This window comes from Mesoplodon bidens (genome assembly GCF_964165515.1).
Source record: "Mesoplodon bidens genome assembly, chromosome: X".
Lineage (NCBI taxonomy): Eukaryota > Metazoa > Chordata > Mammalia > Artiodactyla > Ziphiidae > Mesoplodon > Mesoplodon bidens.
This window is the reverse complement of record NC_138163.1, coordinates 139,654,355-139,675,671: the sequence shown is the minus strand read 5'-3', so window position 1 is coordinate 139,675,671 and position 21,317 is coordinate 139,654,355. Positions and strand designations below refer to the sequence as shown.

Sequence of the window (21,317 nt, the reverse complement as noted above, 5' to 3'; positions counted from 1 at the left end):
CAAAGTATGGAAGCAACGGAAATATCCATCAACAGATGAATGGATACAGAAGATGTGGTACATACATACAATGGAAAAAAGAATGAAATGATGTCATTTGCAGCCACATGGATGGACCTAGAGATCATCATACTAAGTAAAGTAAGTGAGACAGAGAAAGACAAATATATGATATCACTTATAGGTGTAATCTAAAAAAATGATACAAATGAATTTATTTACAAAAGAGAAATAGACTCACAGACATAGAAAACAAACTTGTTACCAAAGGGGAAAGGTGGGAGGGATAAATTAGGCATTTGGGGTTAACAGATACACACTACTATATACAAAATAGATAATCAACAAGGACCTCCTGTATAGCACAGGGAACTCTCCTCAATATTCTGTAGTAACCTATATGGGAAAAGGATCTGAAAAAGAATAGATATATGTATATGTATAACAGAATCCCTTTGCTGTACAACTGAAACTAACACAACATTGTAAATTAACTGTACTCCAATATAAAATAAAAACTAAATTAAAAACTAATGATAAAGGTAAAAAAAAAACCACTTCATAGATACAGAGAACAGATTAGTGGTTCCAGAGGTGGAGTCTGGGGCGGGGGGATGAATTGGTTGAAGGGGATCAAAAGGTCCAAATTTCTAGTTATAAAATAAATAAGTCATGGGGATGTAATGTACAGCATGGCAACTGTAGTTAATAATATTGTTAGCATATGTGAAAGCTGATAAGAGAGGAGTTCTTAAAAGTCCTCATCCCAAGAAAAAAAATGTGTACTATGTATGCGGATGGATGTTACCTCGACTTACTGTGGTGAGATCGTTTTGAAAAATATAGACTCATTACGTTGTACACCTGAAACTAATATAATGTCAATTATATCTCAATAAAATCTGCCAAAAAAGCAGTTTACATATATATATACATAAATTTCCTTGGTGACAGAGGAAGACACACATATATACACACACAGGATGAGAGTGAAGAAGACACATCAGGAGGGAAACTTTCCTCATAGTCTTGAGAAAACAACAAACACATTAGATACGACATTTGTGGCTTTTTTTTTTTTTTTTTTTGCAAAAGAACATAACAAATTCCACAATTTCCCAGTGGGAAATAGAGTCCTCTGTTAGGAAATCAGGTTCATACCAGAACAAGTGATCAAATGATTAGATACAGCATATTGGAATCTTTTGAGCGTCTGAGCCCTAATAAAGTTAAGACACCAGAAGTATGTAAATCACTTCACTAATAGATGCAGGATGATTTATTTTGTATTGTATATGCTTGCAGCTGAGTGCCTAATCATTCCATGATTAATCATCACCAGGAGATTTGCAGGTGAAGTAATCAAGCACAATATATATTCTCAAATGGAACTACAGTCAGTTATCGACAGTCCATAAAAAGTTGACACCTGGGCCTCCCTGGTGGCGCAGTGGTTGAGAGTCCACCTGCCGATGCAGGGGATACGGGTTCGTGCCCCGGTCTGGGAGGATCCCATGTGCCGCGGAGCGGCTGGGCCCGTGAGCCATGGCCTCTGGGCCTGCGCATCCGGAGCCTGTGCTCCGCAACGGGAGAGGCCACAACAGTGAGAGGCCCGCATACCGCAAAAAAAAAAAAAAAAAAAAGTTGACACCTATATAAACATTATCTTGAGGACTGTCCTTTGAGGTGGCACTCTTCTGATTACTTAGCATACAAGAGAGCATTTTCCTTGCACAGTTTCTAGTTGTTCTGAGAAAGTGTTTTCAGTCTAGGTGATGTGTGTTCATTGCTACTCTGCTACGCAAACCAAGGGTCAAGACCAAGATGACTGAGCGGGGCTGCCGTGTGGCTCCAACACTGTGTTTTCCCTCGGCTACGATGCTGACTGCTCTCAAAGCACATCAGCGAATCTCTCCTAAAGTGGGTCACGGACGACCTTGCCCATCGTACCATCTACAGAGACAACATTCAGTCATTTCATTTCTTGAGGTTTCTATAGCATGTTCGACCTCTGACAATCTCTGGATTCTTGCATCACCGTGATGCCTCTGCAGCGATCACTATCATATCCTCCTGTCCGTCCTTCCGGATTCTTCAGAATTCTGTGTCCTTATGTCACCATTCTCCTCTGCCTCTACCCACAACATCAGTAGATGCTGACGCTCAACCTCCCACTGCTCTTATCTTACGTATCAGGTTTACGTTTCTCTAGGGAAAGTTCTTTCCCTCCATGGTTTCCATGGGCATGTCCATGCTGAAGTTCAGCCCGACCTGGGTCTCCAATACATCTTTCTTTTTAAAATTACGACCTATGGGCCCACCTGCCCAGCAGACATGCATCACCATCTGATAAACCAAAGTCAGCTCCACATCCGTCCACGTGTCTGCATTCGACGTTTCTTCTTCCACAGGTAATGTGTCACCTTTAATGAGTCCCCACTCAGGGAACAATGAAAAAAGATTACCTCCTAAATCCTCGGGAAGTGAATGCATCCTGCAGTCTTTCCATCTCAAGTCAGCTGATCATCAACCCTAATTCCACCTGCAACCGTGTTTCTCCTTTGCCCTGTGACACGGCATAACCATGGTTCTAGAGATGAGGATGTGGACATCTTGAGGGGTTGTTTCTGTCTGGTACACATCATGGTCTTTACTCCAGTAAAAGCAAACCCCTGACAACTGACCACTTTCTCCCCACCTCAGAAGTGCTCACATCTGTTTTCTCTTTACCATGACCCTTCCTGGCTACACACACACCTTACAATGATGTTTATTCATTCTGGTTCACTCGTCAGATCCCACTCCAGGTGTCAAGTTTTGCAAGTTCCCTCCCTTGTGATCACTTCTCTGTGGTCATCCTTTAGAGTCCTCTTGGGTTCCCATTTGGGGGAATGTTTCTTACAGGGGGAAATCCTGAGGAAAATTCCTAATAACGGTCTCAAGGCTTCTGAGAGCACCACCTGAGCCATTTTCATGCTATATACAGCTGGTGAGACTCTGTGACTGTCATTCTCCAAGCAAGGTGATAGACAGTGTATGTGCAGAAGGGAGAACATGTAAGGTATACAAACCTCACCTGAAAAGCATCTTTGTTTTTGTTTGCATGTCTGCTACAGGGCAGGTACAAACCTGTCCCTCAGTATCTCAAAGGCAGTAAGATAATTACAGTCAGATACCAGCACGGTCCCACTAGGACCTCCCAGAGAAGAGCTGTATAACACGTAAGAACATTAGGGGGTCTGGAGTGATTTGAAAGTTGAGAATACCCTTCTTTAGCCATCGAGTGCAGAAGTGCCAAGATCTGGTGAATATCGGCGATGCATTTCATAGGCTAACTGAGGTGCTGGTTCAAACTGGATGCTACTAAAAATGAAAGTGCGTCCAGGAGAACAGGAAAAAGTTCCTATTTTGGTAGATCCTGAAGCTAACATTTTGTTCAGTAGCTTATTATTAATATCTTCAGAACTTTCTCCTGAATACTTAAGATTCTAGTCTGTATTCTGGGCACTGCTTTACCCCAGAAATTGCACAGTCTTTGCTTTGCAGGAGGCATAAAAATATTTGTTGAAAGAAGGAAGCGGGGCGTGGAGAGAGGGAGGTAAGATTGAAGAGAGAAATACATCCATCCGGGGCAAAGAGAAAAGGACTCTGACTCAATCTATTCTGCCCAAACGTGAAAAATGGATTTTGAAAATGCACTATGTTAAAACACAAGAGTGCTTGGATGAACGGGGTGGGTTCTCAGCTGGGGGCACTGCACTCTTGCTTGTCTACCCAGGTCGTCTGGCAATGCCTGGGAACGTTTTTCACCGTCACCACGGGGGATGGGGGGACTGTCCCCAGCCTCTAATGGGTGGAGGCCAAGGATGCTGCTTCCTGTCCTACAGTGCAAAGAACAGCCCTCCACAGAGAATGATCTGGTCCCAAGTGTCAACAGGGTCAATACTGGGAAACCCTGGAGTAATAACACATTTTTGGTGAAAGCTGAACCGTCTTCTTTGGTGATGTGAGGCTTAATGTGTATATTTAAAGTACATTTGAGACATCAGGCTTGATCTAAATACTATCATCAGCTGCTGCTTGCAGTATATAGCTGTTTTCATTTCTGCAAAGTGTCCATGAGACAGAATAGTTAGTTACTAGGAATCAATGTATCATGTTTCTATAGCGTGAGCTGATTTTTGTTATTGCTGTAGCTATTTAAACAAGATGTCAGTGAGACATGATACTGAGTTTCTAGGTATAAACGAATACTTAGTTTCCAGTAATGAATGTGCTAAATATGTTTCATAGAGAACAACCGTAAATGTAAAAATCTTGAGACTGTGTGGTATAAGGCTGGTTTTAAAATATTTCTATTTTTCTCTCCTCCCTACACTCAGCTCAATAAAACTCATTCTGAAAAAGAACCAGATTGTATGAGACACCACCTGTGAGTGTGAGAGGCAACTCCCGGATCTGGTTGGCTAAACCGCTTTTGTTCATTTAAACATTTGCAAGTAAGGCAGAACTTTCAGGACCCGAAGGAAACACGAGTAAGTCCACTTGTCCATCAAACACGTGGTTGCTTCTCTCTTTCCTGCATCCGACTGTGCTGCATTTTTGCTGTGTCAATATTGCCACACCACTGTCTGCCCTTAGCTTGTGAGATTTCCTCCTTTTTCCTTTGTCCAAACAGGATTAAACCTCCCAGCATGTGTGGAGGTGGCCCAGAGTTTCCATTTTGCCTGTTTGTCTTCATTTCATTTTGTTTTGTTTGTCTGACCTTTTCAAGGCAGCTGAGAATGGCAGCGGTCTCGATTTCCAGTCCCCGCACCTCTTCAGGTAGATATGATCCTCTGGCTTGTCTCTGTTCCTTGGAATCAACACCAAGGAAGCATTTGCCCCAGGTCCCTGACAAGCAATTGTTGCAACAGGGGGATTTTTTTTTTCCTGATAAAATAATGTTTACATATGTTGATATGTCTAACTTGAGAATAATAGTTTTTTTTCTTTAATTTCCTACTTTATTTTATTTTTTTTCCAAGTGAACATAATTAAATATATGCTGAGATTTGGTCTATGATGCTTCAGGTCTACAGAGAGGAACTCAACTGACTTTTTCCATGAACAGGGCTCCTGACTTGGCATGATGGAAGCTGCCATTGTTTTTATTTGTTTGCAATTTAGGCCCCTCCTTCATTTTTGTGTTCTTCTTTTTGTGGTCTGCTTTCCAAAGAATACACCAAAAATAAATGGGTCCAGATAATCAAATCAACGACAGAAAAAAAAAAAAAAGGCTCTTGGAAACAATGCATGCCTATTTCTTAAACTTGGTTCAAATTACAGCCAAGCAGTGCTCACACATTGAGGATGATTTGGGTAGGGAAACATTACTTTATATTTAAGTTTCTATACAGAATTGGACACACTGGGAAGGAGGTGGTCCTAATTTTCTTTAATCTCATTAGATGCCACTCCTTCCTTACTGGAATAGTAAGAACATGAGGGGATCATCTCATATCAATAGAACATGAACACACAAGTCAAAAGTGATTAACAAGGTAAGCTTTGCACCAGTGTTTGGGTTAAAAGAAGACACAGGGACATGAGTAAGACACAATTGTGATTTAGAAGATCATCAAGCCTTGAGGAGGGCACCTATGTCCCCCCCCTCCAAAACTGAACACCACCTGTCCCGTTTCCAAATGTGCACTTTGCTATGTGCTTGGAAGAAGGAGTCGGTTGACCAAGGGACTTGGAACAGCATCATTAAGGAAGAGAAAGACACAGGCTGGATCCCACAGGGCGAAGTTGAAATTAACTTAGTTGAGAAGAGGAAGAATAGCCAGGACGTGGAAGCAACCTAGGTGTCCATCGACAGACGAATGGAGAAAGAAGATGTGGTACATATACACAATGGGATACTACTCAGCCCTAAAAAAGAATGAACTAATGCCATTTGCAGCCACATGGATGGACCTAGAGATGATCATACTATGTGAAGTCACTCAGAGAAAGACAAATATCATATGATGTCCCTTATATGTGGCATCTAAAATATGGCACAAATGATTAATCTATGACACAGAAACAGACTCACAGACATAGAGAACAGACTTGTGGTTGCCAAGGGGGAGGGGAGAGGGATGGACTGGGAGTTTGGGGTTAGTAGGCGCAAACGATTACATTTAGAATGGATAAACAACAAGGTCCTACTGTAGAGCACAGGGAACTATATCCCGTCTCCTGGGATAAACCGTAATGGAAAAGAATATAAAAAAGAATGCATATATGTGTATAAATGAGTCACTTTGCTGTACAGAAGAAATCAGGGAAACACTGTAAATCAACTATACTTCAATTAAAAAAAAAAAAGCAGAAGAGGAAGAATGTTTCCGGAAATGGAACAGCTTCTGCAAAGGCTATGTTGTGAAGTCAGACTGCATAATCAGGGGATGATAAGAACTGCATGTCATGATGAAAATGCAAATCTCCATTTGAAAGTGTACATTCATTTGTATGTTAAACACTTTGCAAATATCAGCACTTAAAGATTTCTCCAATGCAGACAAACTCTAAAGTATGGTCTTAGCGTCAATTTAAGGTAATTGGAGCAAAACAAATCACACAGGGTTTAGTGTTGCTTTACAAGTTTACGTCCTCAGGGGTTTCTGAATTTCTGTGGACTGTAGTCAGGTTATTTACCAAGAAACCAAGTAAACAACATGATATAGATGCTAGAAAATCCAAGAGTCAAAATCATGACACACACGCCTGATGACTGTTGTTTTCCTTGATCTTTCCTACTTGTTTGCGATCTCTTTCTTTTTTCTCTTTAGCTCCTGTGACAGATTAATTAGGATGTTGTTGCTTTTACTCTTAAAGCTTGTGAGTAGCACGGGCAAAAAGAAATCAGGAACAAAGTACAGACTTCCAGTTGCAAAATAAATGCATCACCGTGACATGAAATGCACAGTGTGGGGAATACAGCCAATACTTACATAATATCTTTGTGTAGTGACAGAGTGGAACTAGAGTTACAGTGATACAAAAAGAGGTATTATCTTGAGTATTTTTACAGATACAACAAAATGGTGACAAATCAACTCAAGTAGTGATGTTCACCTATACAAAAGATGTGCAACAACCTGCCAAGACTGACTCAGGAAGAAATAGAAAATATGAATAGACCAATCACAAGCACTGAAATTGAAACTGTGATTAAAAATCTTCCATCAAACAAAAGCCCAGGACCAGATGGCTTCACAGGCGAATTCTATCAAACATTTAGAGAAGAGCTAACACCCATCCTTCTCAAACTCTTCCAAACAATATCAGAGGAAGGAACACTCCCAAACTCATTCTACGAGGCCACCATCACCTTGATACCAAAACCAGGCAAGGATGTCACAAAGAAAGAAAACTACAGGCCAATATCACTGATGAACATAGATGCAAAAATCCTCAACAAAATACTAGCAAACAGAATCCAACAGCACATTAAAAGGATCATACACCATGATCAAGTGGGGTTTATTCCAGGAATGCAAGGATTCTTCAATATACGCAAATCAATCAATGTGATACACCATATTAACAAGTTGAAGGAGAAAAACCATATGATCATCTCAATAGATGCAGAGAAAGCTTTCGACAAAATTCAACACCCATTTATGATAAAAACCCTGCAGAAAGTAGGCATAGAGGGAACTTTCCTCAACATCATAAAGGCCATATATGACAAACCCACAGCCGACATTGTCCTCAATGGTGAAAAACTGAAACCATTTCCACTAAGATCAGGAACAAGACAAGGCTGCCCACTCTCACCACTTTTATTCAACATAGTTTTGGAAGTTTTAGCCACAGCAATCAGAGAAGAAAAGGAAATAAAAGGAATCCAAATTGGAAAAGAAGAAGTAAAGCTGTCACTGTTTGCAGATGACATGATACCATACATAGAGAATCCTAAAGATGCTACCGAAAAACTACTAGAACTAATCAATGAATTTGGTAAAGTAGCAGGATACAAAATTAATGTACAGAAATCTCTGGCATTCCTGTACACTAATGATGAAAAATCTGAAAATGAAATCAAGAAAACACTCCCATTTACCATCGCAACAAAAAGAATAAAATATCTAGGAATAAACCTACCTAAGGAGACAAAAGACCTGTATGCAGAAAATTATAAGACACTGATGAAAGAAATTAAAGATGATACAAATAGATGGAGAGATATACCATGCTCCTGGATTGGAAGAATCAATATTGTGAAAATGACTCTACTACCCAAAGCAATCTACAGATTCAATGCAATCCCTATCAAACTACCAATGGCATTTTTCACAGAACTAGAACAAAAAATTTCAAAATTTGTTTGGAAAAACAAAAGACCCCGAATAGCCAAAGCAATCTTGAGAACGAAAAACGGAGCTGGAGGAACCAGGCTCCCTGACTTCAGACTATACTACAAAGCTACAGTAATCAAGACAGTGTGGTACTGGCATAAAAACAGAAAGATAGATCAGTGGATCAGGATAGAAAGCCCAGAGATAAACCCACGCACATATGGCCAACTTATCTTTGATAAAGGAGGCAGGAATGTACAGTGGAGAAAGGACAGCCTCTTCAATAAGTGGTGCTGGGAAAACTGGACAGGGACATGTAAAAGTTTGAGATTAGATCATTCCCTAACACCATACACAAAAATAAGCTCAAAATGGATTAAAGACTTAAATGTAAGGCCAGAAACTATCAAACTCTTAGAGGAAAACATAGGTAGAACACTCTATGACATAAATCACAGCAAGATCCTTTTGGACCCACCTCCTAGAGAAATGGAAATAAAAACAAAGATAAACAAATGGGACCTAATGAAACTTCAAAGCTTTTGCACAGCAAAGGAAACCATAAACAAGACCAAAAGACAACCCTCAGAATGGGGGAAAATATTTGCAAATGAAGCAACTGACAAAGGATTAATCTCCAAAATTTATAAGCAGCTCATGCAGCTCAATAGCAAAACAACAAACAACCCAATCCAAAAATGGGCAGAAGACTTAAATAGGCATTTCTCCAAAGAAGATATACAGACTGCCAACAAACACATTAAAGAATGCTCAACATCATTAATCATTAGAGAAATGCAAATCAAAACTACAATGAGATATCATCTCACACCAGTCAGAATGGCCATCATCAAGAAATCTAGAAACAATAAATGCTGGAGAGGGTGTGGAAAAAAGGGAACACTCTTGCACTGCTGGTGGGAATGTGAATTGGTACAGCCACTATGGAGAACAGTATGGAGGTTCCTTAAAAAACTAAAAATAGAACTACCATATGACCCAGCAATCCCACTACTAGGCATATACCCTGAGAAAACCATAATTCCAAAAGAGACATGTACCAAAATGTTCATGGCAGCTCTATTCACAATAGCCCGGAGCTGGAAACAACCTAAGTGTCCATCATCGGATGAATGGATAAAGAAGATGTGGCACATATATACAATGGAATATTACTCAGCCATAAAAAGAAACGAAACTGAGCTATTTGTAATGAGGTGGATAGACCTAGAGTCTGTCATACAGAGTGAAGTAAGTCAGAAAGAGAAAGACAAATACCGTATGCTAACACATATATACGGAATTTAAAAAAAAAAAAAGTCATGAAGGACCTAGGGGCAAAACGGGAATAAAGACACAGACCTACTTGAGAATGGACTTGAGGATATGGGGAGGGGGAAGGGTAAGCTGTGACAAAGCGAAAGAGAGGCATGGACATATATACACTACCAAACGTAAGGTAGATAGATAGTGGGAAGCAGCCACAGAGCACAGGGAGATCAGCTTGGTGCTTTGTGACCGCCTGTAGCGGTGGGATGGGGCGGGTGGGAGGGAGGGAGATGCATGAGGGAAGGGATGTGGGAACAGATGTATATGTATGACTGATTCACTTTGTTATAAAGCAGAAACTAATTAAAAAAATAAAAAAATAAAAATAAAAAATAAATAAATAAAAAATGATTACAAAAAAGAAAATTGAAAAAAAAAAAAAAAGATGTGCAAGCTAGGATGCTGTGGAAATCAGAAATACGAATGTGGAAAAATAAAGGGTATTAGCTTCCTCAACTAAAAAGAATCTACCTAAAGTTAGGAGGATTTCAGTTCTGAGCAACATTCATGCAAAGACTGGTATAAAAGGACTTCTTTAAGTCTACTACAATGAATAGATTTGGATCAATTCTACTTAAACGCCCTTTTTTTTTTTTTTTTTTTTGCGGTACGTGGGCCTCTCACTGCTGTGGCCTCTCCCGTTGCGGAGCACAGGCTCCGGATGCGCAGGCTCAGCGGCCATGGCTCACGGGCCCAGCCGCTCTGCGGCACGTGGGATCTTCACAGACCGGAGCACGAACCCGTGTCCCCTGCATCAGCAGGCGGACTCTCAACCACTGCGCCACCAGGGAAGCCCAACACCCCTTCTTATAACAAAATGTTGGCTATACCTCACCCTTGATGTTTATGTACCTAATGTGTGTGTGTGTGTGTGTGTATACAACCCCATGTGTAACTACTTGCATGTTTGTTTTTATTAATAAGGGGAACTAATGATTAATTTTAATTTTTAAGGTTATCTGTATCCAAGAACATCACCATAGCTTTTCAGTGTTTTTGTCCCTTATAGCTGTTTCAAGGGACACCAAATGTACCACAGAATTGCTGTACTTGTTCCTGAATTAATTAGCAGAGGCAAATCTGTGACTTTCTGTTACCAAATCAATGCAAGAAAGAGTCTATGTTACGGGGCTCTAACTGCCATACGTACTGAAGCTTAAGGCAACCAGAGCTTTTGCTAAAAGAGCCCTAAAAAATACATTATTTAGGGTATGTGTAAGGGTCGGGGTCTTGTCGTAATTGCAACTAGACTTTGTAACACACATATCAAAAGTGTGTTTGTAGGGCTTCCCTGGTGGCGCAGTGGTTGAGAGTCTGCCTGCCGATGCAGGGGACACGGGTTCGTGCCCCGGTCTGGGAAGATCCCACATGCCGCGGAGTGGCTGGGCCCGTGAGCCATGGCCGCTGAGCCTGCGTGTCCGGAGCCTGTGCTCCGCAACGGGAGAGGCCACAGCAGTGAGAGGCCCGCGTACCACAAAAAAAAAAAAAAAGTGTGTTTGTAACACATCTATAATTTTATTACAACTGCTTGTTTGCCAATTAGCTATCCTAAAGCACCAAGTCTAAAAGCAAAATGTTACAACTCAAATGATTCAGTGTTATAAAACTAAAGTCTATGCAATATACAAATGTGAAATATTTGTCTTTCAATATTGGGTTCAACAGAAAAATGGGGATGCTTAAAAAACAACAACAACAAAAAAGGATGTTTCCCTGAAAGATACTTCAACACAGGGTTAAATCGAAAAATATTGATTTCATGGGAAATATCATTGCTATAATTGATACCACATTCTTGGTATTTCACAATGCTAATAACAAACCCACTGGATTCACTAAACAGTACATTTTTTTTTCCTCTCTCAAATCCTAGTTATAAAGGTATTTAGTACACCCTACACTTACTTCTGGTATGAAACATTAAGTAACTGACAGCTAACATTGGTAAAGAATTCTATATTTTACTTCAAATCCAAAAGAGTGCTTGATACCAATTATGGAAGACAGCATAGATATTAAACAAAATATTAATAAAAACTAGTCATTAATGAAATGTATGGTTAAATATTATCCTAAATTATGAATCATAATTTCAAAACATTCAACTGCACTATACTTTAACTATGCGTCCACTGCAAATATAGTCACATTTTCCAGTTCGGCATCTTAAAATCATTGGATGACACTCCAAGGAGTAAAATACATATAACAAACTGGAGTAAGGAATTTGGTGTGTGAATTCACCATACTTTAAGGAGTAAATATGTATTGCGATATCTCATGGTGCATGTTCGTGCACATTAGAATGTTGTGAAAATCATGATGCAAAGACAAGCCATCACATTCCGAATGAGCCGTATCAATAAGTTGTGATAAACCTGGAAAAGAATCAAACTCTCCTTTACATGACCTGATGATTCACACTTGAGATAATCTCAACGTGGCAGTTCTCAGGCTCCAACATTTTTATTCAGTCTCTTGAGGAGATGATTTTCAAAGGGGCTATGTTAAAAGATCACCTCGGGGGCCTCCCTGGTGGCGCAGTGGTTGAGAGTCCGCCTGCCGATGCAGGGGATACGGGTTCGTGCCCCGGTCTGGGAGGATCCCATATGCCGCGGAGCGGCTGGGCCCGTGAGCCATGGCCGCTGGGCCTGCGCGTCCGGAACCTGTGCTCCGCAACGGGAGAGGCCACAGCAGTGAGAGGCCCGCGTACCGCAAAAAAAAAAAAAAAAAAAAAAGATCACCTCGGGTGAGCATTTTGAGTTAATTCAGTTTTCAGGTTTCTTCATTTCCATACTTCAAGATGGAAGTCCTCCCCCAAATAACTAATAGAAATGACTAAGTCCCATTCACTTGATTGATTGCCACGCCAAAGGAGAGTCATTTCTCTTCGGCACAAGATCGTTTAGGGTGCTCCAGGGGCCACAAGTTCAAGGAGGAATGTATGGGACTCCCATGGCTATCCTGATTGGAGCTGTAATTAATATAGAAATGCGATGATAACTATTCCACACGGGCCACGCACCTTTTCATTCTTACAGTCTGCCTTTGTCTGAGCCTCTGAGCGTGAAACTTTTGCTTTTCCTCAGTGTCTGAAGGGAGAGGGGACGGGGTGGAGGAGGGCACAGTACTGATGGATAAAGCTGGCAGCACTTAAGGCCATGGAAAGCGATCCTCCCTGCCAGGATGGAATTCAGTTTCCTTCAGAGCTGGATCCAAAGTTCTGGGGTTAATACCCGTTCACCCTCATCCTGTTTTATCAACAGACTATGTTTGGGGGAAACATGGATGTCAAAGAGAAACTGCATTTTTTGGCCTCACCCTGAGCCAATCTTTCAATATTACAGCATCCTGAAGGATGAGTTCATTGAAGTGCTGAATTCCCCACTGGGTTTGACACGTCTTGCTTTTTTTGTTGTTGTTGAACTTGATTTTGTTTCGAGGTCTATGGGTGCTGCTGTTATGGAGGTTTGGATGAGATTTGACAAGTCCCTTTGAAAACGTGCCTTGGATTTACACGTGGTAGGGAACGCCTACAATGTGTGAAAGTTTTATACAACTGGAAGTGAGCATCACACTATAACTAAATTTAACTCATCACGGGTATGAATACATGGGTGCTGACCCCAGCAACATGCTGGCCAGGAGTCTGGATGTCCCACCCTCCTCCTGGGCGTGTTTCTAGCCCAGTTTGTGATATCCGTAGCCCTGACAGAAGAGCCATTCTTGATATCTGGGCATCAGGACCTCAGCACACTCATTATTCCAAGCAAACACGTCAAGACACCATGTCTGGCTGAACGCAACCATCCCTGGTTCATTTATGTCACTCAGATGTGGAATCACTTGCCCGTCTTGGAAATCTGCTTTCACGCTCTGTGTGCACATCCTTTTGCAGGGACAAGGTCCATGCTCCAATCCTACCCCCGATGCTCATTCTCCACGGGGGCCGGACCTGTCCTTCATTCTGCAACGCCTCCTTAACGGGAAATTCCGATTTATCCCAAGAGCAACTCTTTCACAGGTTGCTTTGAGAATTACAGGCTCTATCAGTGAAGGACTTAGCATGGTGGGTGGAAGGTAGTAAGTATACAATAAACACTGGCATTACCATGGGATACAATCGTCCTGAAGTTCTAATGAATATTCATGAATTCCTGATATTAGTCATATAATCTGTTCTTATATAATCGTAAGTCATATGTTCATAAGAATATGAAATCATATACTCCTAAGAATATATAATCTTTTTAAAAGATTGTATTCATTTATTTATTTTTGGCTGTGTTGGGTCTTCGTTGCTGCGCACGGGCTTTCTCCAGGTGCGGTGAGCAGGGGCTACTCTTTGTTGTGGTGCGTGGGCTTCTCACTGCGGTGGCTTCTCGTTGTGGCGCACGGGCTCAGTAGTTGTGGCTCATGGGCTCTAGAGTGCAGGCTCAGTAGTCGTGGCACGTGGGCTTAGTTGCTCTGCGGCACGTGGGATCTTCCCAGACCAGGGCTCGAACCTGTGTCCCCTGCATTGGCGGTGGATTCTTAACCAGTGTGCCAACAGGGAAGTCCCTATATAATCTTATATAATCATATAATCTCTGTATAAAACATCCCATATAAAATATTTCAGTCATATATTCATAAGAATATATAGTCATATTCATAAGAATATGTAACCATGCATTCATAAGAATATATAATCTTATGTAATCACATAATCCCAGTATAAACCATTTCCATATAAAATTTCCCAAAAGGTGCTTAGCAACTATACCCCAATGAAAACAATTTATTTTAATTCCAAAAAAAAAATACTACCAACAAATATTATGTTTAATGATTTGAGTGAGTCAAAATGCAGTGGTGAATATTTTTAAATACATACATATGTTAAGAAAGAAGAAAAAAAGAAGGTGCTTAGGAATTTCAGGATTCGAAAACTTTAAGAAGTGTCTTCTTTACATCCAGCATTCAGTACCCACTGTTCTGTGCTGTGTTCTGTTCCTTACTGATGATTTGGTGTCTTTGCTGAATGGGTGAGTTAATGATGGATAAATGATATAATTCTATAACCAAGCCCTATGGGAAGACTTCCTTCAACCCCATGAAGAAGCTCTGAGCACTTCATGACACGGGCTACCTTCTACATCCTTCCCTTATTATGTATATTGTTTTATCATTGCAGGAAGCAGGGAGGGAAAGAACCTAATCTCCTTAATGTATATTAAAAACAGAAAACAAAAAACAAAAACCTTTTAGAAAAGAAGGAGAAGTGCCCGGTTTCTTACCTATTAGAATATAAATAGACACCTCATTGAGTGAGATTGGAGATAATTTTTACAACCCAATGTTCTATCTCTGTGTAGACAAGAGTTAAACAGGGCAATTCTGAGACTGCCGGCCTTAGAAAGTTCTACAGGCAAGGCTGGTCTTTGGCTGCTACCTGGGAACTTGAGTTTCAGGTGGGTTCCCTCCATCCCTTAACTGATAAAGGTGGTTCACTTTGCCTAAATCCTTTGTACAACAACATGGGCTCAAAGCCAGCTTTCCTTCTGGGAGTCTGCTATTTTGGTACATACTAAGCAGAGGGTGCTTACGTGACCAGCCCCCAACAAAAACCTCAGGCACTGATTTCTAATGAGCTTCCCTGTTGGACAAAGTCATGTGTGTGCTCTCAAAATTTGATACTGGAGGAATGAAGCATGGGCAATGGGAGCGGACTCTAGGAAACTTGCACCTGGTGTTCTCTGGACTTCAGGAACGTCTTCTCCCTTTGCTGATTTTGCTTCGTATCCTTTTGCTGTGATAAATCATAGCTATGAGTTAGACTATCTATGCTGAATCTTCCTAGCGCATCATCCAACCAAGGGGTGGTCTTGGAGACCCCTGCCACAACTCCCCTTTGAAATATGAACACATATCTTGAGGCAGGGACATCTCTCCCCGCTGGTCACTGTATATGCGTCATCTCTTCACTTCCAAATCTTCTCCCAGAACACAAGTTCCAGTAAACTTTGCCCAGAAAGTCCTAATCAAGTATATCCTCTACACTCTAATATTTGTTTTATGTGTACTTGAAATGATGTGTATCTTCTAACTGATAGGCATAGGTTTCCACTGGGTTGGCCAAAAAGACCGTTTGGGTTTTTCCGTAAGATGTTACAGAAAACCCAAACGAACTTTTGGGCCAACCCAATATATATATACCCATTAAATCAAACGCGTTGTTTCTTTCAAAGCCTAAATTGATGTCTTTACTCCTTTTTTAAATTATTGATTTGAAATGACAAAAAGAGGTGTGCTAAACCTAAAACTATGACTTTAATTTTTCCAGGTCTTCATATTAATTTTGCCCATTCCTGTGTCATCTATTTTAAGGTCCTTCAACATGAGATGGTTCAATTCATAGACTGCGTGAGAGAAAACTGCATAAGAAAATGCACCCTCACTTCCATAGTTCCCTGACATGCGGGGTTATAGCAGCTTGCCTCTACAAAGGTGGCAAAAAAAAAAAACAATGAGACTCCAGAAAAACAAACATGCAAATCTGACGCTTGAAAAACTCTCCTACTCAGTTACCTGCAATCATGTGCGAGCTACCCTGTCTACGTTTCCCCTACCTGCCTTTCCTTTCTTCTTCTGGTTGGAATCAGGGCCCTAGTTTCAGTCCACACACCAGGTGAGGAGGTGACAGAAAGACATGAAATTCAGGAGGTAGGAACCATGGATTGCGGGCTGGGAACAGTGTGGATTCTGACTGCATGAAGTGCATATAAAGGTACCTGTTATAATTATTGGCAAGTTAGCCAGGAATACAAATCATTTCATTATAACCGTGATTTTATAAAACAGAATGACAATTACCATAGTCAGTAAGACAAAAAAGGTGAAAAATAGATGCTAAAAATATATGCTGGGCAACTGTTAAACTTCAACTTCAGTAACTGCAGTGTTTTATCACAGAATAAGATCTACTAAGTCCAGTTTTTTGTCTTGGGTAAAAACACAGGCATGAAAATAGATAGCTAGTGGGAAGCAGCCACATAGCACAGGGAGAGGGAGATCAGCTCGGTGCTCTGTGACCACCTAGAGGGGTGGGATGGGGAGGGTGGGAGGGAGGGAGATGCAAGAGGGAAGAGATATGGGAACATATGTATAACTGATTCACTTTGTTATAAAGCAGAAACTAACACACCATTGTAAAGCAATTATACTCCAATAAAAACAACAACAACAACAAAAAACCACAGGCATGGCTCTCTCTTGGAATGAGCTTGTTGGTTATTTCCCCCCCAACAAAATTAACAGTATTTCTTTTACTTATTTCCTCTTCACATCTAAGAAATCATCAATCCACTTTGAGTCAGTTCTACACTCTGACATATTCTCAAGTTTCCAGATTCTCGACATTTGTAATACACATCATGGTGTTATTTATGCTGTGTGAATTAAAAAAACAACAACAACCCTGTTTCAATACATGTCACACACGAAAAAGAAAACTGTAAAGTGTTGATTACAGAATAGATTGAATCCAAAATAGGGTTTAATGAGTCAAAAAATTCAAACAACCCATTTGAAAGTTAATTATGGTGCCAAAAGCCTGTCTTCAGGCTCCTTTTATTAAATCTGTGTTGGTGTTTTTTTTTTTTTTTTTTTTTTTTGGTACGCAGGCCTCTCACTGCTGTGGCCTCTCCCGTTGTGGAGCACAGGCTCCGGACGCGCAAGCTCAGCGGCCATGGCTCACGGGCCCAGCCGCTTCACGGCATGTGGGATCTTCCCGGACCGGGGCACGAACCTGTGTCCCCTGCATTGGCAGGCGGACTCTCAACCACTGCGCCACCAGGGAAGCCCTGTGTTTTGCTTTCTGAGGAAAAAATACAGGGCCCTTGAGGCATTCTTTGCAAAGTAATTACTTCTAAAGGGAAAAACTTCAACAATGTTGCAGTGACATGATTTGAATATCATACACATGCTTTCACCCTACTTTGCTTTCCCTTTGACATTTTTATCATATAAAAAATGGATTTATCAGACTAGTGAAAATAATTAGACTCAGATTATCAAAAAAAATTGTTGATGGCAGTTTTTGTAGCATTGTGAGAAGTGATAAACCCCTGTTTCCAGCTACAGCGAGGATATATCTGTAAAAAGTTGCTCTTTCTCTATCCGGCTGAAGTGAGATCTGACCAAGATGTTGATACCTATGTACTGCCTGAAATTTTATATAGATGAGAGAGGGATGTAAGTAAGGAATGTAATGGTTTGTAAGTAAGGAAGTAGGAATGTTATGGTTTGGAGAATCGGGTCAACAATCTTTCCTTCACATGTGATCATTCTACCAAGGCAAGGGTTCCGTGGGTGATACAGAGCAAACCTGGAAAAAAAGTAGTCAGTTAATTGGTCTTGTAGGAGTTCTACGATATAACTAGTGTCAACGCTGACCAAGATTCCTTATGATAATCCGTAAACTCCCCGTGTTCTGTACCTGTCTCAGCCCATATATGAGATGTTTTCTCCAAAGTTTTCATTTAAAAAGTATAGTTCTTTTTTGACCCACGTCCTAGAGAAATGGAAATAACAAAAAGAAACAAATGGGACCTAATGAAACTCAAGAGCTTTTGCACAGCAAAAGAAACCATAAACAAGACCAAAAGACAACCCTCAGAATGGGAGAAAATATTTGCAAATGAAGCAACTGACAAAGGATTAATCTTCAAGATTTACAAGCAGCTCATGCAGCTCAATAACAAAAAAACAAACAACCCAATCCAAAAATAGGCAGAAGATCTAAATAGACATTTCTCCAAAGAAGATATACAGATTGCCAACAAACACATGAAAGAATGCTCAACATCATTAATCATTAGAGAAATGCAAATCAAAACTACAATGAGATATCATCTCACACCAGTCAGAATGGCCATCATCAAAAAATCTACAAACGATAAATGCTGGAGAGGGTGTGGAGAAAAGGGAACCCTCTTGCACTGTTGGTGGGAATGTAAACTGATACAGCCACTATGGAGAACAGTATGGAGGTTCCTTAAAAAACTAAAAATAGAACTACCATAGGACCCAGCAATCCCACTACTGGGCATATACCCTGAGAAAACCATAATTCAAAAAGAGCCATGTACCACAATGTTCATTGCAGCTCTATTTACAATAGCCAGGACATGGAAGCAACCTAAGAGAGTGGGTAGGGGGTGTCTGCAAGAGGGAACACAGTGGAAGAACTAAGGTGAAGCTCGGGAAGTTCATGAAAACAGAGAGAGAGAGAGAGAGAGGGAGGGAGGGAGGGAGGGATCGATCGATCACTGGGGCGAGTGAAGTGCTCCCTACTCAGTTATGCAGTGCTCTAAGTCGAGCTTTGACCAATGCAGCCGCATTTTGTATGATCAGGTATGATAGTTCTTCTACTATTAGTTACGACATCTCTTCACACAATGGGTAGCGTCTTAAGGCCAGTGGCCAAGTGGGCCACATGTGTAAATCTATCTCTACACACACTTCAGTTTCTTATGCTGAGAATGAGCTGTGAAGTAGAAAATCATCGCAGCGTTGCAGTTACAAACATGAGGAGATGACCCCCCGCCACCCCAAGTGCTGAAGTGTCATGGATGGTCAAAGAGCTGCCTGGCCTATGCCTGCTGCTTAGACAACGCGCAGAAACATACAGGTGCAGATGGGAAATGTCCTCCAAGGTACTGTGTTAAGGGGAAAGTAAGTTGCAGGGCAACAGGTACAGTGGGAAGAGATGAGAGAGCAGATTATGAAGCTGAGATAGAAGGAGGACTTTTACTTTTCTGGTTTAAACGTGTTACAAGCAGGACACTGGTATTGGTTTTAAATAAAGCATGATGGGGAACCAGGGGACGGTGTAACATACTATGCAGAGTTTTTCAGGGAAACCATTGGGTAGCAGCACAAACAAAGGCCAGATTTACAGATCAGGAAAGTAAGCCAGGATCCGTATGCTAAGGTGTAAGCAGCAGTGATTACCTGTGAAAGCAGGAGCCTCTGAATCCCATTTAAATCTTCTACCACGACACCAAAATGTCCAGGAGGCAATGTAACAGTCACTTGCTACAGCAATAACCTGGAAACCACAGCTGGAAGGAGAGAAAGACGATCATCAGACACCAACACTGAGAGGGAATCATCAGGCAAGAATTTTAAAGCACCAAACATAAAAATTCTTCAGCAAGCAATTATATTCTACCAACAAATTAAAAAAAAAATATATATATATATAATCTAAGCAAAAATCAGAAGGTATTTAAAAAGAACCAGATGTAAATTACAGAAATGAAAAATACAATAGTTGAAATAAAAGAAGGGAGGGTGAACTAAAGGCTTTATCAGACTTAACAAAAGCTGAAGACAATCATCAGCATTGGACTTGTTAGAGAAGAAAACCTAAAGACATTGCTCAAGTCAAGGGAGACAACAGACTATGGAATTTCAGTCTCTACAAAGGAAGAGAGAGCAGTGACAGTGACAACTGTGTAAAAATAAAGATTCTTAGAATGTTTAAAAGCAACGGTAACAGCAATGTATTGTGGTATTTATAACGTGCAGAAGTAAAATTTACGGTAACAATAATCGAAGGCTGGAAGGACAGAAATGCCATGATATTGTGTGTGATCTTTTCTTGTACATGTAAGTCGTACACATCGCTTCAAGAAGGACGGTTTACATTTAACCCTATAAATGATCACACTGAATGTATATAAGCTCAAGGCTTCCAACTAAAGGGCAGATATTGTCATATTGCATAAAAAATTAAGAGTCAATTATATACTTCCTAAAGAAACCCATGTGAAATATGAAAGCATTAATAGGTTAAAAGTCGAAGGAAATACATAAACCCTGATCATGCTAACAAAAGAAATATATAATGGATAAATCAATATCAAAGTAAGATTTATGCCATAGACAATTATCCTGAATAAAGAAGGTCATTTCATAATGACATACAGGTCCTTTCCTCAATAGCGTATAACAATCCTCAAAATGTATACACTTAATTACAGGGCTTCACAATACTTGAAGGAAAAGCTTAAAGAACTACAGGGAGAGATAGACAAATCCATAAACATAGTAGAAGTTTTAATCCCCTGCCATCAATAATTGATAGAACAAGTGGACAGATGAGGAAATATTTAAACAAACAAAAGGGCAGAAAGCACAGACTCCACCAAATAGACCTAATCTACCTTTAGAGAAGAGTCACCCAACAAGAGCAGGATGTAGAGTTTGTTCTGGGGAACTCAGCATTTGCCAACGTTGACTGTATCCTGGGCCCAAAGTATTTAAGTCATAAATAGGACGTTCTCGGACCACAGTAGAATCGATTTTGAAATCATGAACAGAAAGCCATCTGGAAAATCCCAAACCACTTGAAAATGAATAACACACTCCTATGAGTCAAAGAAAACAATCGAAAAGGAAATAGATAATTTGTTCTGAACTGAGTGCCTTTAAAAGCACACCATACACAAATGCGTGAGATGCACAGACAGCAGTTACTAGAGGGAAGCACCAAATTCCTGGATTTGAAAAGAAGAAAAATCTCAAATCAGTGCCCTCAGCTTCCAACATGAAAAGACGAAATAAAGGAACAAAGTAAGCAGGGAAAAACTAATAAAGATCAAAGTG

General features: G+C 40.5%; 1 long non-coding RNA gene across 1 annotated transcript in view; it reads left to right on the top strand.

The window, feature by feature from the left end:
- Positions 1-21,317, top strand: part of LOC308608791 — a 117,073-nt gene that overhangs the window by 83,554 nt on the left and 12,202 nt on the right. Inside the window, exon 3 of the long non-coding RNA XR_014014234.1 lies at positions 4,383-4,535. This is a non-coding gene — a long non-coding RNA (uncharacterized lncRNA). The remainder of the gene's footprint in view (positions 1-4,382; positions 4,536-21,317) is intronic.